This window comes from Hibiscus syriacus, unplaced genomic scaffold (genome assembly GCF_006381635.1).
Source record: "Hibiscus syriacus cultivar Baekdansim isolate YM2019G1 unplaced genomic scaffold, ASM638163v2 tig00110383_pilon, whole genome shotgun sequence".
NCBI classification, from domain to species: domain Eukaryota; kingdom Viridiplantae; phylum Streptophyta; class Magnoliopsida; order Malvales; family Malvaceae; genus Hibiscus; species Hibiscus syriacus.
The window spans coordinates 1,935,330-1,952,349 of record NW_024062714.1 but is presented as its reverse complement, the minus strand read 5'-3'; the positions used below and the strand labels follow the sequence as shown (position 1 = coordinate 1,952,349).

The 17,020-nt window shown below is 32.6% G+C and overlaps 1 pseudogene; it reads left to right on the top strand.

Annotated features, from left to right (window-relative positions):
• The first annotated feature begins 12,946 nt into the window (after window positions 1-12,946).
• Window positions 12,947-13,012, top strand: LOC120121934 (annotated as a pseudogene).
• The last annotated feature ends 4,008 nt before the right edge of the window (window positions 13,013-17,020 follow it).

The following is a 17,020-nucleotide window of genomic DNA, read 5'->3' as shown; positions in this document are numbered from 1 at the left end:
GTTGAATACTTCAAAGTTCCAAAACTAGGGCTTTCATGATTTTTCTTGTTTTTGATTCGATTCAAGCATGAAATCAACCTCCATCCAACCTTATATAATTTCTAAAATCAAATCCATAATCAAATTTCATCAAAAACACAAAGTTCCCCAACTTTATAGTTTGGTTGAATCTTAAGGAAACATTTCTAAGAGGATTAAACATGTTTTAATCATCAAGCAAGCTTGAAAATGAATCTTCAACCTCAAAAACATCAATATTTATCATCAATTCTATAAACCCTAATATGAAAATAAACCTTACAATTTGGGATCTTTGAAATCAAGCAAGATTAGCAAGCATAAATGGTATCAAAAGATAGCGTTTCTTGCGTAGAATAATTTTCTATTTCAGAGCATAACCCAAAATTCAAAGGAAATTGCTCAAAAATTGAAACCAAATTTTTTTCTCACCTTTTGAGGGGTTTATTGCTTTGAGAAGAAAGATGAACAAGATGACATGAAATTTTTGATTAATTTACCCTTAATGAAACTTCATATTTACCATCAAACTAAGACACATCAACCTTATCATCTTCCAAAAGTCAAAGATGAACAAGATATTTCACACTTTACTAATTTGTCCATGCAACTTTCCAAAAATTGTGATCTTGCCACTTTAATCCAACAGTCCAGATTTAACATGGAATTAAATCCTCAAATCAAATGGTTTATATTATTTTATATCATTTTAAAATTTGGAAATAATATTTTTAAGTTTAATTTATCATCCTTTAATTCTTCCCAAAATTTCTAATCGATCCGATTTACCAAATTTTTCTCAACTTTTATCGCTTTATAGCTTTTAATACAAAATCCGTAAAAAAAATTTATTCCCATGGAAATGTCATTATTGAGGTAAACTATTCATTTACGAAGCCGGATTGTAAATTTTTAAAATTACTATTTTAGTCCCTAAACTTTTCTAAAGTTTATACTTTAGCCATTTAACTTTCAAATTTTATATTTTGGTCACTAACCAAATTGTAGGGTATTACATTCAATCAATAATGATGTGGCTATTACATTTGCTTTAGTTTTTGGCAAATTCATATAGAACATTGAAAGATGCACAATGGGAAAATGATAAACCTCAAATTTATTTTCATACACATTTCAATTACATTCTAAACCCACAATTGACAAGCTCATCAATACTTCAATTACATGGTGAATCCCAAATTTCTAATTCATTTTTTTAAAATCTAGCTTATCAAAATGAACTTGAAGTAGCAAATTTTTGGTAAAAAAATAGAACTCTAAATCCTAAATTACCCTTTCATTAACCCAACGTAATCAACAACAACAAAATCCCCAAACAAGCAACCCAAATCACTCGCTCAAGCCTTCTTCCTCTCTCCATGGTTTTAATCTTCCTTAGTAAACCAACAATAATAGTGCGTGAACATGGATTCAATGAGGGATCATACCAAACAATTTTTAAAAGTTCGATGATTGTGTTGCAAGTTTCAATAGTTAGGTAACCAAAATAAAAATGCCATTAAAGTTTGGGGACTATTTAGATACTTAACCCTAAAAATAAGTTTAAAATAATATAAAACTATTAAATACTTTTTGGCATAATAAGGGGAGGACCTTAAATCTCACGACTTAACAAGCCAAAAGTTTTGCAGACTATTTATATCATTCTCAAGCAACTTGATAATAGCAACTTGACAATCAACTTGTAGCCAATGATGTTATCACATCCCAACATTTAGGTTAGTTAGTTCGGGTTATTAATCATTTGGTCCATTCAAATTTCATAATTTTCTAGAAAAAACTTTTAAGTTAAAATGGATTCTAGTAAGTTAGAATAATCATTATGTTCGGGTCAAATATTGGTTAAAGTGAAATTTTTATCTTTTAGAATCGCCATCAATATTTGAATTGAATAGGATTGGATGCCTAAAAGTCATCTTTCTAAAGATTGAAAAATATTTTAAAAGAAATAAGTGATATATGTCTTACTCAAGGATGGACTGGGGGCAGCTGCCCCATAGAAATTTAAAATTATCATATATTTTAGATTTTTTATATATATTTTCTATTGAAAATCTATTTTTGCCCCTGGAATTTTATAAGTTCATAATTTTTTAAAATTTTAGAAGTTATTCCCTAACATAAAATTCTGCGTCATTTTCTGGTCTTACTAGAGATTCACTTGATAGAATTTGGGAGTCGATAACGTGAAGGGAAGGATGAGCACCCCTACAATGCTTGAAATTCATACCATATCAGTTAAAAGTTGTTTTAATAGTGAAATTTGTGACTTCTAACCAAAATTTAAAAGATGATCTAGTTAATTACTTTTGAATATATTGTCAAAAGTAAATAAAATAAATTAAAACATTAAAAGAATAAAAATATACAAAATAATATTAGAACTAATATGCAATAAACAAGTAGATATTGTGGCCAAAATGTAACATACATACATACATACATACATACATACATACATACATACATACATACATACATACATACATACATACATACATACATACATACATACATACATACATACATACATACATACATACATACATACATACATACATACATACATACATACATACATACATACATACATACATACATACATACATACATACATACATACATACATACATACATACATACATACATACATACATACATACATACATACATACATACATACATACATACATACATACATACATACATACATACATACATACATACATACATACATACATACATACATACATACATACATACATACATACATACATACATACATACATACATACATACATACATACATACATACATACATACATACATACATACATACATACATACATACATACATACATACATACATACATACATACATACATACATACATACATACATACATACATACATACATACATACATACATACATACATACATACATACATACATACATACATACATACATACATACATACATACATACATACATACATACATACATACATACATACATACATACATACATACATACATACATACATACATACATACATACATACATACATACATACATACATACATACATACATACATACATACATACATACATACATACATACATACATACATACATACATACATACATACATACATACATACATACATACATACATACATACATACATACATACATACATACATACATACATACATACATACATACATACATACATACATACATACATACATACATACATACATACATACATACATACATACATACATACATACATACATACATACATACATACATACATACATACATACATACATACATACATACATACATACATACATACATACATACATACATACATACATACATACATACATACATACATACATACATACATACATACATACATACATACATACATACATACATACATACATACATACATACATACATACATACATACATACATACATACATACATACATACATACATACATACATACATACATACATACATACATACATACATACATACATACATACATACATACATACATACATACATACATACATACATACATACATACATACATACATACATACATACATACATACATACATACATACATACATACATACATACATACATACATACATACATACATACATACATACATACATACATACATACATACATACATACATACATACATACATACATACATACATACATACATACATACATACATACATACATACATACATACATACATACATACATACATACATACATACATACATACATACATACATACATACATACATACATACATACATACATACATACATACATACATACATACATACATACATACATACATACATACATACATACATACATACATACATACATACATACATACATACATACATACATACATACATACATACATACATACATACATACATACATACATACATACATACATACATACATACATACATACATACATACATACATACATACATACATACATACATACATACATACATACATACATACATACATACATACATACATACATACATACATACATACATACATACATACATACATACATACATACATACATACATACATACATACATACATACATACATACATACATACATACATACATACATACATACATACATACATACATACATACATACATGCATGCATGCATGCATATGTATACATACATACATACATACATACAACATACATACATACATACATACATACATACATACATACATACATACATACATACATACATACATACATACATACATACATACATACATACATACATACATACATACATTCATACATACATACATAAATAAAGGGGTTAAATTAAATCAAAACCATAATTAAGAGGAACAAATAAAGTAAATAACTAAAATTAATATATAAATAAATGAATAAACTGTATTAAATCAAAATATGAAGACGCAACAACTAGAATCAAAATCAATTTACTAAAAAAGGACTAAATTTAATTTTTATTGAAATTTAGTTTATTGAAAGTTAGAACACCATGAAAAACATTTTCCTAAGGAGTTAAAAAAAGGTGCTAGTCATAATTGGGTTGGCCCAACCCATCTATTTGAGCATAAAAGCTAAAATTTTGGCTTATTTTCACTTTCTCCTTAAAACATTTAGAGAGATGATCTCTCATTTTCCTCTAGATTTTCTTCCTATCGTCGTTATATGTGATCATTGTCGGTCACCGTCCAACATCATCATTGGTGGTTGTTTGAGCATAAATTGCATGGGTAGCCCTATATCATTACCTAGAGTTTGAATCTGACCTTTATTTTCTTGAAAGGTGCCTCTAATGGCGTAGATCTATGCTAAAAAAGTACAATAGCTTACTCATTGATATTTATTCTTCATCGTTAGATCAGGTCAATTTTAAAGTATACGACTCTCCTCTTTGTAGACACCCATTTTCGTCCGGGGCTTATTTAGTATATATATTAATATTATATTTTATCTTTGTATTTTAGTTTAAATATATGTTAGTATTTCAATTAGAATTTAAGATATTATTTTATTTTATCTTTGTTTTAGGTATTTTAGTTTAAATAGTTTTAAGTGTTTTAATTAGGATAAAAGATATTATTTTAGGAATTATCTTTAGCTTGTTTTTAAGAATTTGAAGGCTATAATACCCTCTCAGGGTAAGCCTAAGAGGAAACATCTGAGCTCAAACACATATATGAGAATAAAACCTTCTTTTTCTCTCTAGTTTTCGCATATTCATTTATTTTCCTTTAAATTTCGTTTTCAAATATGCTAAGTATGACATTGATCATGCTTAGCTAATTTTCTTTTAAGCCGAGGGAAAAAGCGAAGGCTCAATTCCAAACGTGAGAATTGTAAGAAGGATTGGCTTATTAAAGAACATTAGACTTCCTAAGAACACACTTAGCAAATTTGTTTGCTAAGAGGAAACTGAGATCGGAATTAGTTATTGTTGAAACAACATAATCCGAGTCGGCAGCGAAGAATTGTCCTTGTAAGCCGACGTGAATTTTGAAGTAAAGATTTGTTTCGATGAACCGAGGAATTTGAGGTAAAGCTGAAATATGTGGTTGCTTTCACTATAAGTTTCTCTTTATCTCAATCTCTTTAGATTATTTATTTAAATATTTTCTTTTATTTAATTCTTATCTTTTATTTTAAAAACAACTTTTTAAAAACCCCTTTTTATCTTTACTATTATTATTTATTATTTTATTATATTTTCCTTTTATTTATTATTTATTATGTATTATTTTTATTTTCTCTTTAAATATTTTTTTATATTTTTTTTCTTTTCTGAAATTTAATATTTTATTTATTTATTTTATATTTTCTTTTAACATTTTTATATAACATATTTTTTAAAATTTAATATTTCCATCTTTAATTTATTTTTTAATTTAATTTTTTCTTTTCTTTTATAATCTAATGTTTTCAACTTTTTAGAGGTAATTTCAATCGATCAAAGGTATGTAATTTTAATGGAGTCTTTTAATTTTAATTTTCGCAATTAAGACAACTGACAAATTAAAATGGTACCGAAAGGGTAGTTCAAGGGTGCTAATCCTTCCTTGACTGTAACCGACTCCCGAATCTGACATATTTCTGGTAAAACACAGATTAGGTAAGAAGGTGTCCAATCAATCTAATTTTTTATTTTAAAAATAAATGATCGGTGGCTCTAACCCATTTATTTAAGCTAAAGTCTAATTCCGGGCCCACCCTGAAAGACGACCGCGACAGCTTGGCGACTCCGTTGGGGAAAGGTAAGTGAGTCAGGCTAAGGTTAATTTCCAGTTGCCTTCTTAAGTGAAAAGTGTAAGTTTAAATTTTAAGTTAATTTTTTTATCCTTATTACTTACCTTTGATTATTTTTCAAATAAATAGTTGTATTGATGTTTTTGTTGATGATTTCAGCTTATTAAAACTTTTTTTTATCGAATGCCCTATACCCGAGCTCTGAACCCTTTTTAAGTGGAGGTGAAAGTGATACATTCGTGGGAATTTATTCTCCGTGTAGGCCTAGCAAGTAGCCTTCGGGATTCATATACCTTATGTCTTCGTGTGAATTTATTCTCCGTGTAGACATAAGGGAATGAATCCTTTCGAGTTTAACTTAGTCCACATAAGCTTGTAATAGGCTTAGGACTAAGGGTCTGGTAATCCCAAGGGGGCACTGACAAGGAGAACTCGGGTACCTTCTTTAGAAACTAAATTGGGAGACTACAGGGAATTAGAGATTACCCCGAAACTCCATTTCAAAACCTAGGATGTTTTTACTTTTATCATGTAATTTATCATTTTTTACTTTTATCATTATTATTTCTATCTTACTAACTATTTTTTCTTTCATGTTTGTTTTTATTACTTGCATCATAAAAAAGAGGTAATTGATCCACAAAAAGTGTTCGTTACACACAAATAATCTGCATGAATGGACAGAGGGGTTGTAATGCAAGAGGTGAAAAATGCTGAGGTACGACTGTAGTCCGAAAAGACTTAGAAAGAAAAGGGAGACAGTCTGCAAGAAAACTATGTGTCAGATTTGGTTGTTTATGCTTCTGTCAACCTAAAGCAGAACGATGTTCAAGAACTACAGAGCATTTGGAATAGCTGGAAAAATGAGTATAAAATGAAGTTCTGCCAGCAGTATGGTGATATTGTACTTTTACTCTATGTCAAAACAGATGAGCCCCTAATCAGAGCCCTAGTATAATTCTAGAATTCGGGGTACAACTACTTCACATTTAACCAAGAAGACATGGTACCCACAATCAAGGAATATACTTCTTTGTTGCATTATGAAGGAATCAAAATAGATCGCGTTTATATCAAACACATCAAGAGTCAGGCTTTCAAGAACGGATTGGCAAAACTGGTGGGGATAGATGAGAAATGGGTAATTAATTGGATTCAACATAAAGATAGTGGGAAGGAATTACTTGGACCCATATCAAGCAAGTAATGAAGAATCACCCCGATGAATGGAAGGCAATGAACCTTTTTGCACTGGGCATTTATGGTTTGGTTATATTCCCAAAGGCTTTGGGATACATTAAGGCAACTGTGGTGGAACTATTAGAATAAAGCTTGAAACGAGTAAATCCAGCACCAACAATTTTAGCTGAAACTTTTTGTTCTCTCAACCACTACAGAAAAACTGGCGGAGGAAGATCTATAGAGTGTGCATAGCTTCTCCAAGTTTGGATCCATAGTCGTTTTTTCCCTTACTGCCAATTCAACACCACTTATTCTCCTTTGGGGGAATTCCTCACCCTAAAATGGCAAAAAGGTGTCCCAAAAGAAAAATTGATAAAGGTATTCACACACCTTCAGGATAGGGATATTGTCTAGAGAGCCCCTTTGTTAATCCATGGTGACATTCTTTTCCAATGTAGAGACTCAAAAACTATGACATTATTTGGATTATGGGGAGGAGTCGGGTACTCTCTACTTTTGCCACTTCGACAGTATGGGGGCATGCCAGTTTATGGAATATCCGAATCGAAATTTGCATATCATGGGGACAACTACAAGAAAAAGGTCAAAGAATTAGCTGAGTCATGGAAGAAAGTGTTTTGAATGGATTTCATGGCTGCCAAGGACATGCTTACTCCAAACTATTTGGAATGACGAAGGTTAAAGAAAAATGACACTATCCCCGTGCCAGATCATGAAGATACTCAAACCATGGAAGAACATCTTAAGTCTATTCCTTCCAAGCTAGAGATAGCAAGGAAAGAATTTGTAGCTGTAAAGAATGAGCTGAAACAAAGGCTAAGGGAACTCGAGGCTGAAAGGTTCCAGTGGAAATTAGATGATGATACTCAGAAGGATCGAGCAGACAAGTTAGAGAAGGAACAAAAGAAAACATGTTTTGAGCTTGAAGATTTGAGAAAAGGATATCAAGAATAAGTTCAAAGCAATTCCAATCTGAAAAGGTCTTCTGAGTACTACAAATGCGAAGCTAGCAGCCTGAAAAGGAAGTTTGAAGGGCATGATGAAAGAGAGACCTTGAAAGAATTGTTAAAGAATTCTCAGAGACGTTTGATAGACAACCAGCACCAGAATAAGCATTTGAGGATTCAGGTAGCTGATTTAGAGAAGTCTCCTTAGAAACAACAAGAACGGGATGGCAAACCCATAGCTGAGTTAGAGGCCATTGTGGAAAGATTCAAGAAACAAGTAAGCAAGCTTCAGATAGTGCCCTTTGATGGAGGGTTGCAGTGGCGTTTTCTTTGGGAATAGGCTCAGCAAAGGGTAAAAACTAAAGATGCAGTCATCCGAGATTTCTTGGAGCAAGTAAAAAAGGCAGCTCGTCATTTGTATGGGTTAGCAAGAGAAGTTGGAGTGGTTCGACAAGGCCTTTAACCAGTGACAAATGAAGAAATAAGACTTGTTAACCTGTTAGAAGTTGTTCAGAGTTTAGAGGATTTAGTCAGAATGTACCTTTAATATATTTTTATCTCTTAAAAAATAAAACACCTTTGTCTCAATAAATATTATTTATAATAACAGTCACGTTTCTGGATCAATGCCTCTAATTCTCATACATCATGCATTTCATACTTTGCATTTTTATTTTCCATGTTTTTTTAAATTCACATTAACTAACAGAAAATGTCTAATCAGAAGAGGGAACAAACATAGAGTTTATCTCCACAAGCTTTGGACACACATCATCCTTACAACACCCGCACAAAGAAAAGACAAATGGAAGGCAAAATTGTTCAACTTGAAGAGAACATGTTGAGGTTGCAAAGGGAGTTGGAAGAAAAGATAAGCTAGAATAACCAAAGCATTCTGGAAACAATCACTAAAAGCCAAGAGATTTTGAATGACTAAATTATTGCCAGGCTATCTGGCCTGAATCAGGCAAGCGTACCCAGAGTAGGGTCATCTAAAGGAGTAGTTATGCCACATACCCCGCAAGTGGTTATCTCACCAGGACTACAAGGGGACTCATCCGCTATAAAAGTGAAAACCTCATCTACTGTGAAGGTACATACTTCTGTATATAACCATAAGAATAATCCGGGTGATTATCATATATCAGATTTTGATGAAGAAGACAAGGAAAAAAAGATAGAAGAAAAAATCAAGCTACTAGAAGACCAAATGAAGATGGTCAAAGGGGACCATGATTATTATGGAGTTGATGCCTTAGAACTCAATTTAGTTCCAGATTTGGTTATTCCACAAAAATTCAAAGTCCTCGAGTTCAAGAAGCTTGATGGGAACAATTGCCCTTCAGCTCACATTATCATGTTCTGCCAGAAGATGACAAGAGGAAATGATCAACTCTTAATTCATTACTTCCAGGAAAATCTATCTAGTTTAGCCATCAGATGGTACAATCCGCTAAATCGATCTCATATCAAAACTTAGAAAGATCTAGCCAAGCCATTATTGGAACAATACAAACACATAAATGATATGAGACCAAATCGAGTCATGCTACAAAGCATGGAGAAGAAGCCTAACGAGAGTTTCAGACAATATGCACAGTGATGGAAAGATTTAGTTGTGCAAGTTCATCCACCCTTGGATGAGAAGGAAACTAGAAAGCTCTTCGTACAAACCCTGAAAACTCCTTACTTCGAGCACCTGGTTGTAATCACGTCAGTAAATTTCTCTGACTTAGTTATGGTCGGAGAGATAATTGAAATGACCATAAAACAAGGCAAGATTGAGGGAGGGGAATCAAGCAAGAAACCTCTTATAAAGAAGAAAGATGGAGAGATTAATAACATCAACACCTACAATGCCAACAAAGGTGTTACAATCTCCAACTCAAAAACAACTGCCACTATGCCATCAGGTACTTCTAGTCAGAACCCAAGGGAACCTAGGAAAGAAAGAGAAAATGAGTATTTCGATCCTATTCCCATGAAGTACAAAGAATTGTATCAACAAATCTTTGACACTCATGTAGTGTCGCCATACCCGATGGAACCTATGAAGTCTCTATACCCCAAATGGTATGATGAGAACGCTCATTGCGAATATCATGATGGTGTATCGGGGCATACTATTGAGAATTGCTTCGCATTTAAGAGGATTGTGCAAAGAATATGTAACAAGAATTAGATCCACTATGACTCAAGAGCACCAAACATTGCACAAAATCCTTTGCCTAATCATCAAGAGACTGGGATTAATGCAATTACTACAGATAAAAACAGGAAAGTTAAGACTTGTATTTCTGAAATAACGTCTCCTTTGGCTTGAGTATGGAGATAAATGAAGAAAGAAGGGTTTCTTGCACCGTATTTTGATACATCAAGGAGTAGAGTTGGTAACCGATGTTGTTACCACAATGAAGAAGGGCATGAAGTGCAAGATTGCACGGAGTTTAAAGTTCTGATCCAACTCATCATGCATAGGAAAGAGCTAGAACTCTATAAAGAAATTAATGACTCTTCAGAAGTGGATGTTTGTGTGACTAAAGAGTCATCCGAAAGCGGATATGGCAAGGTTCGTCCTTTGGTAATTATCCATAAAGTAAAGATAACAGAGAAAGCACAAGCAAAGGTGGTGATCACAGTACCCAAACCTTTTTTCTACAAGGACAACAAGCAAGTGCCTTTGAAGTATGAATTCCAGGTAAGCACCCTGAAGGAGGATGACAACAAAGTGGGGTATGGCGTGGGGAAACACTACTTCCAAGAGGCTAAGTCCCCCCAGAGATCACTTGAGCCCTTTAAAGGGGATGTGCTGAATATAAATGAGCCAGTAAAGGAGGAAGAAGCTATAGAGTTCCTGAAATTTTTAAAGCACAATGAGTACAACATCATACACCAATTACGTAGCCTGCCGACACGTGTTTCAATGTTGGCACTGATGTTAAGTTCAAAGGCACACAGAAAAATACTTTTGAAGGTCTTAAATCTGACGTTCGTGCCACAAGACATACCGGTTAGTAAGATGGATCGACTGGTTAACAATATCCAAACTGATAATCTCATTTCATTTTCTGATGATGAGATTCCATCTGGAGGAAGAGGTGTACGCCTTACCAAGTGTATTAATTAACAATGGTTCAGCCCTTAATGTGATGCCTTTGGTTAGTGTGAAAAGGCTACCAATGGACACTTCCCATATGAGAACATGCCAGAGCGTGGTCTGAGCATTTGACGGGACCAAGAGGGAGGTAATCGACAAGATTGAGGTGCCTTTAACCATCGGACCTACTATTTACAATGTTGAATTCTTGGTAATTGATATCATGTCTTCCTACAACTGCCTCTTTTGAAGGCCTTGGATCCATCAAGTTGGAGTAATGTAGTCTACGTTGTACCATATAGTTAAGTTTGTCATTAATGGGGCTCTGGTAATTATTAATGTTGAAGAAGATATCGTGGAGAGTGTGACCACTGATGCTTCATACATAGAAGTATACGAGGAAGAGATAGAATGTTCGTTCCACTCCTTAGAGTTTGTGAATACCACATTTGTGGCTAAATGAGGAAAGATTTTCAAACCTCGCTCTTCGATTGCACTAAAATGTAGATCAAACAGACCTTCGGAAGAGGTGACGAGGTTGGAAAAGGTGCCAAGGTGGGAAGAGGATTTGGGAGTCTGTTGCAAGGAAGAATCAATCCTGTCATTCCTATAATAAAGCTAGACCAGTTCGGGCTTGGTTTTCGGCCCAGTCAACAACAGAAGAGGAAGGAAATTTAGAAAAACCGATAAAGAAGATTGGACAGATTAAATGAGAGTGAATTTCGATGGGAACCCATGGTTTTTCACCTTTTTATGAAACATTTAAATATGGTGATTATGAGTTTGGGATGACTTCACCAGATTTAGAGGCTACTTTGAAAGATTAGAGTATTAACGCTATAACTGTAGAGAATGCCGAAAATATGGACGGGTCAGGAATCCTCCCTTTGCCACCTGGATCGGTGCTTAGCAACTAGACAACTAAAGAATTACCTGTGGTGTTCAAATTTCTTTCAGAGTAATACTCAAACTATCCCTATTCACCTACACCAGGGCAATAGGTGATCTTTTGTAAGGGTTCCAAGATAATGATAATGCAGGTGCTTATGATACTGACATGGAAGTGGATTTTGAACATTTCGTTTGTCCTGGGGAGGTTGAAGAATATGACAATGAAGACGAATATAATTTACCCTTCGAATTGTTAAGGATGGTAGAAAAAGAATACAAGCAAATATTGCCACATGAAGAGAAAATTGAAGTCCTGAATCTAGGTATAGAAGAAGAAAGAAATGGAAATGCCATATCGGATTTCTTGGTAAACAGAACTGTTGAAAATTACGAGCCACTAAACTTTGACTTCCCAAATGAAGATTAGCATGACCCCTGCGCAAGGATGACATGCACAAATCAAAAAATGGTCCAAAATATTTTGCCACTATATTGGGGAGTATTCTTTTTCTCTCTCTTTGTTTTTAAATTTGACATACGTTTTTTGACAAAACAGATTAAGTGAGTGGGGAATGATAAGCTTGTCAAAAATTTTCATTGACTTAATTGATTGTTTGAAATTGAGATATTCTGATATTGATGTGTTGGGATCGTTGGTTTCTAGTCATGAATTTCACTTTATACTCTTGTTTCCTTTTGGATTATGAACATGTTTTGATCGAATTTAATTTGCATGATTGGTGATTGATACAACTGGTGAATTTTTTGTTTAGTATTGATATTTCATGCTTTTGTCGATAGAGAAGAACTTGACTTAGTGCATATAAACTTTTCTTGTGAGATTTGAGCCTAACGAGCATACATTTTCTTTCTTGCTCATTGTTTGACTTGTGTGTGTCGGACTAATTAGGATGTTCTAGAACTTGTAATCATAATGCATATCAAGAATACATATTGAATGTAATGTTTTCATGTGATAGGGGCACATAGGATAAACCCATTTTTCCCAAAAAGCCTACCCATTTACATATCCAATAGTGAACCACATTTGAACCTATTTTCCTTTCTCTGTTTTACACCTCAATTAAATCTGAAGCCATTCTTTTTATTTTTCCTCTTTTTTCACACCGTTACCGAGATTTGAGATCTTGTATCACTCTTGTTCCACGAAAAAAAGAAAAGAAAAAATAACTGTTTCAAAAAAAAGCAAGCTGTTCACTGCTTCGAACATAAAAAAAACCCTTTGTTCGAAAAAAAAGAAAGGAAAAATTGATCGTTTCAATCATCTTTCATCTATTCTTTTTCCTTGTTTTGTTTTTCATTACGCTTCATATTAATTTGTGGATTGTTCTTAATTATTTTGATATCTTGTTTTGGTATTTTAAACCTTCCTTTATGGCATTTTCCTTAACCTAAGCCCTGTTACACCTTGTTTAAAGACCCCTTGATTATTACATTATGTTCATTTTTCGTAGTGGAGACTTGATTGGATTCCAAGCCTATGGTAATGTTTTGGTTAGTTTTGGTTTGAGCGATTTCATTCACGCCAAACACTTTGAGCGGATATTTGTGAATCTTTGTGAGGTATTGAGTCATGTTTCATTGAAATTGGCAATTAATTAGGATGTCTTGCTTACTTTAAATTTTCCTAGTTGTGTCTTTGCTTGATTGTAACTTGAATTCGACAAATGTCATGGACATAGTTCGATTGTAAGTTTGAGGAATAAATTGAAATTGAAGATGACAACTTGTGATTTTGATATGTTAATTGAGGAATGCTTGAGGACAAACATTAAATAAGTGGGGGGGAATTTGATAAGTGCTTAATTTAGTAAATATTTTGCTTTTAAAATACTCCTTAATCATTGGTTTTTTATGGCTTATTTGTTTTCTTTAATTCATTTTCTGTACAGGACATCAGATTCTGGAAATTACACTAAAAAGAAGGCATTCTACAATTTTTATTATTATTTGGTCACGGCTGGAGACATGGGCACGACTCTTGGCATGACACGGTTTGACGTGGCAGTTTCTAGAAGATATTCAGAAGCCGATCAAGGCTTATACACCATACCCGAGGTAACTGAAAGGCATTGCCCAAACCAAGACTAGAAATAAAATTCTATACATCGGATTTAAACATGGTGGAGAATCCAAGATCAAGATCAAAAATTCATGATTCTAGAATCAAGAGTCATCATGACTGACAACCAGAGATTGAAGATTTCCCTCTAAATTATTCTTTTTAGAGTCAATGTCAACTTCACAGCGAAGGATATTAACCTCGAACCAATGCAATTTTCAAGATTGGATTTCAACTTCACAACGAAGGACATCCAATACAAATCTCAACTTCACAGCGAATGAGCCATCCACAATTTCAACTTCATAGTGAAAGATATTAATCTCAAAGCGATTCAATTTAGAAGATTATGATATCCAATTTAAAGCTCAACTTTACAACGAATGAGCCACCAACGATTTCGACTTCACAACGAAGGATATCGTACCCAAAAGATTGAGTCATATGTAACACAACAAAGTCTTCAGGTCAAATTTCAGCTTCACGACGAAGAATATTATTCTAGAAGACGATCCAGGAGTGACTTTCCAATGCTTTGAGCCCATTTTCAACTTCACAATGAAGGATATCGTGCTAAAGATTTTTCAATTTAAAGCTCAACTTCACAACGAATGAGCCACCTATGATTTCGACTTCACAACAAAGGAAAGCGTACCCAAAATATTAACCCAACTTCACGAAGAATGAGTCATCTGTAACACAAAAAAGTAATCAAATCAAATTTCAGCTTCACGACGAAGTATATTGGCCTAGAAGTTGATCCAGGAGCGACTTTCCAATGCTTTGAGCCCGGTTTCAACTTCACAACGAAGGATATCGTGCTCATGATTTTTCAGTTCAAAGCTCAACTTCATAGAGAAGGAGCCATTCACGATTTCAACTTCACGAAAAAGGATATCATGCCCAATGGATCGACTCAATTCCACAACAAATGAGTCATCTGCAACAACAAGGAACTATTTCCTAACGTAAGTCACAGCATAGCTCAAGGCGAGAAGGGTTATCTGTCAACAAAAACCTTCGAGTTTGATTCCATTCAGCTCGAGGGCATATCAGTCGCATAGTATATCGAGGAACTACTTTCCAGTTGAATTTGCAAACCGAGGTCTTTAAAACGAGAAGAAGACCAAGGTTGACTACAATTTGGACACAAGAAGCCACCTTCCTATTCAAATTCTAAACTACATGAAGAAGGATATCCTTTCAAGAATGGCCCAAATTCGCGACGGAGAAGTCATCCGCAACTACCGAACGAAAATTTGTGTCATTTTATCTTTGTCCTATTTTTCGTTACACGAAAAAGGACAAAGAGGGGTAGCTGTAGACACCCATTTTCATCATGGGCTTATTTAGTATATATATATTAATATTATATTTTATCTTTGTATTTTAGTTTAAATAGATGTTAGTATTTCAATTAGGATTTAGGATATTATTTTATTTTATCTTTGTTTTAGGTATTTTAGTTTAAATAGTTTTAGGTGTTTTAATTAGGATAAAATATTTTATTTTAGGAATTATATTTAACTTGTTTTTAGGAATTTGAGGGATATAAATACCCTCTCAGGGTAAGCCTAAGAGGACACATCTAAGTTCAGACATAGTTATGAGAATAAAACCTTTTTTCTCTCTCTAGTTTTTTCTCTATTTTTGCATATTCCTTTATTTTCCTTTAAATTTCATTTTCAAATATGCTAAGTATGCCATTGAGCATGCTTAGCTAATTTTCTTTTAAGCCGAGGGCTAAAGTGAAGGTTCAATTCCAAACGTGAGAATTGTAAGAAGGACTGGCTTATTGAAGAACATTTGACTTCCTAATAACACACTTACCAAAATTGTTTGCTAAGAATAAACTGAGATCAGAATCAGTTATTGTTGAAACAACATAATCCGAGTCGGTAACGAAGAATTGTCCTTGTAAGCCGATGTGAATTTTCAAGAAAAGATTTGTTTCGATGGGCTGAGGAATTTGAGACAAAGCTGAAGTCTGAAGTTGCTTTCACTATAAGTTTCTCTTTAGATTATTTATTTAATTATTTTCTTTTATTTAATTCTTATCTTTTATTATAAAAAAACTTTTTAAAAACCCTTTTTTATCTTTACTACTATTATTTATTATTTTATTATATTTCCCTTTTATTTATTATTATTATATTTTGTTTTTTTTATTTTCTCTTTAATTATTTTTTATATTTTATTTTTTAAAATTTAGTATTTTCTTCATTTATTTTGATTTTTAGTTTAACATTTTTATATAACATTTTTTTTAAATTTAATTTTTCCTTCTTTGATTTATTTTTTAATTTAATTTTTCTTTTATTTTATAGTCTAACGTTTTCAACATTTTATAGGTAATTTCAATCAATCAAAGGTAAGTAATTCGAATCGAGTCTTTAAATTTTAATT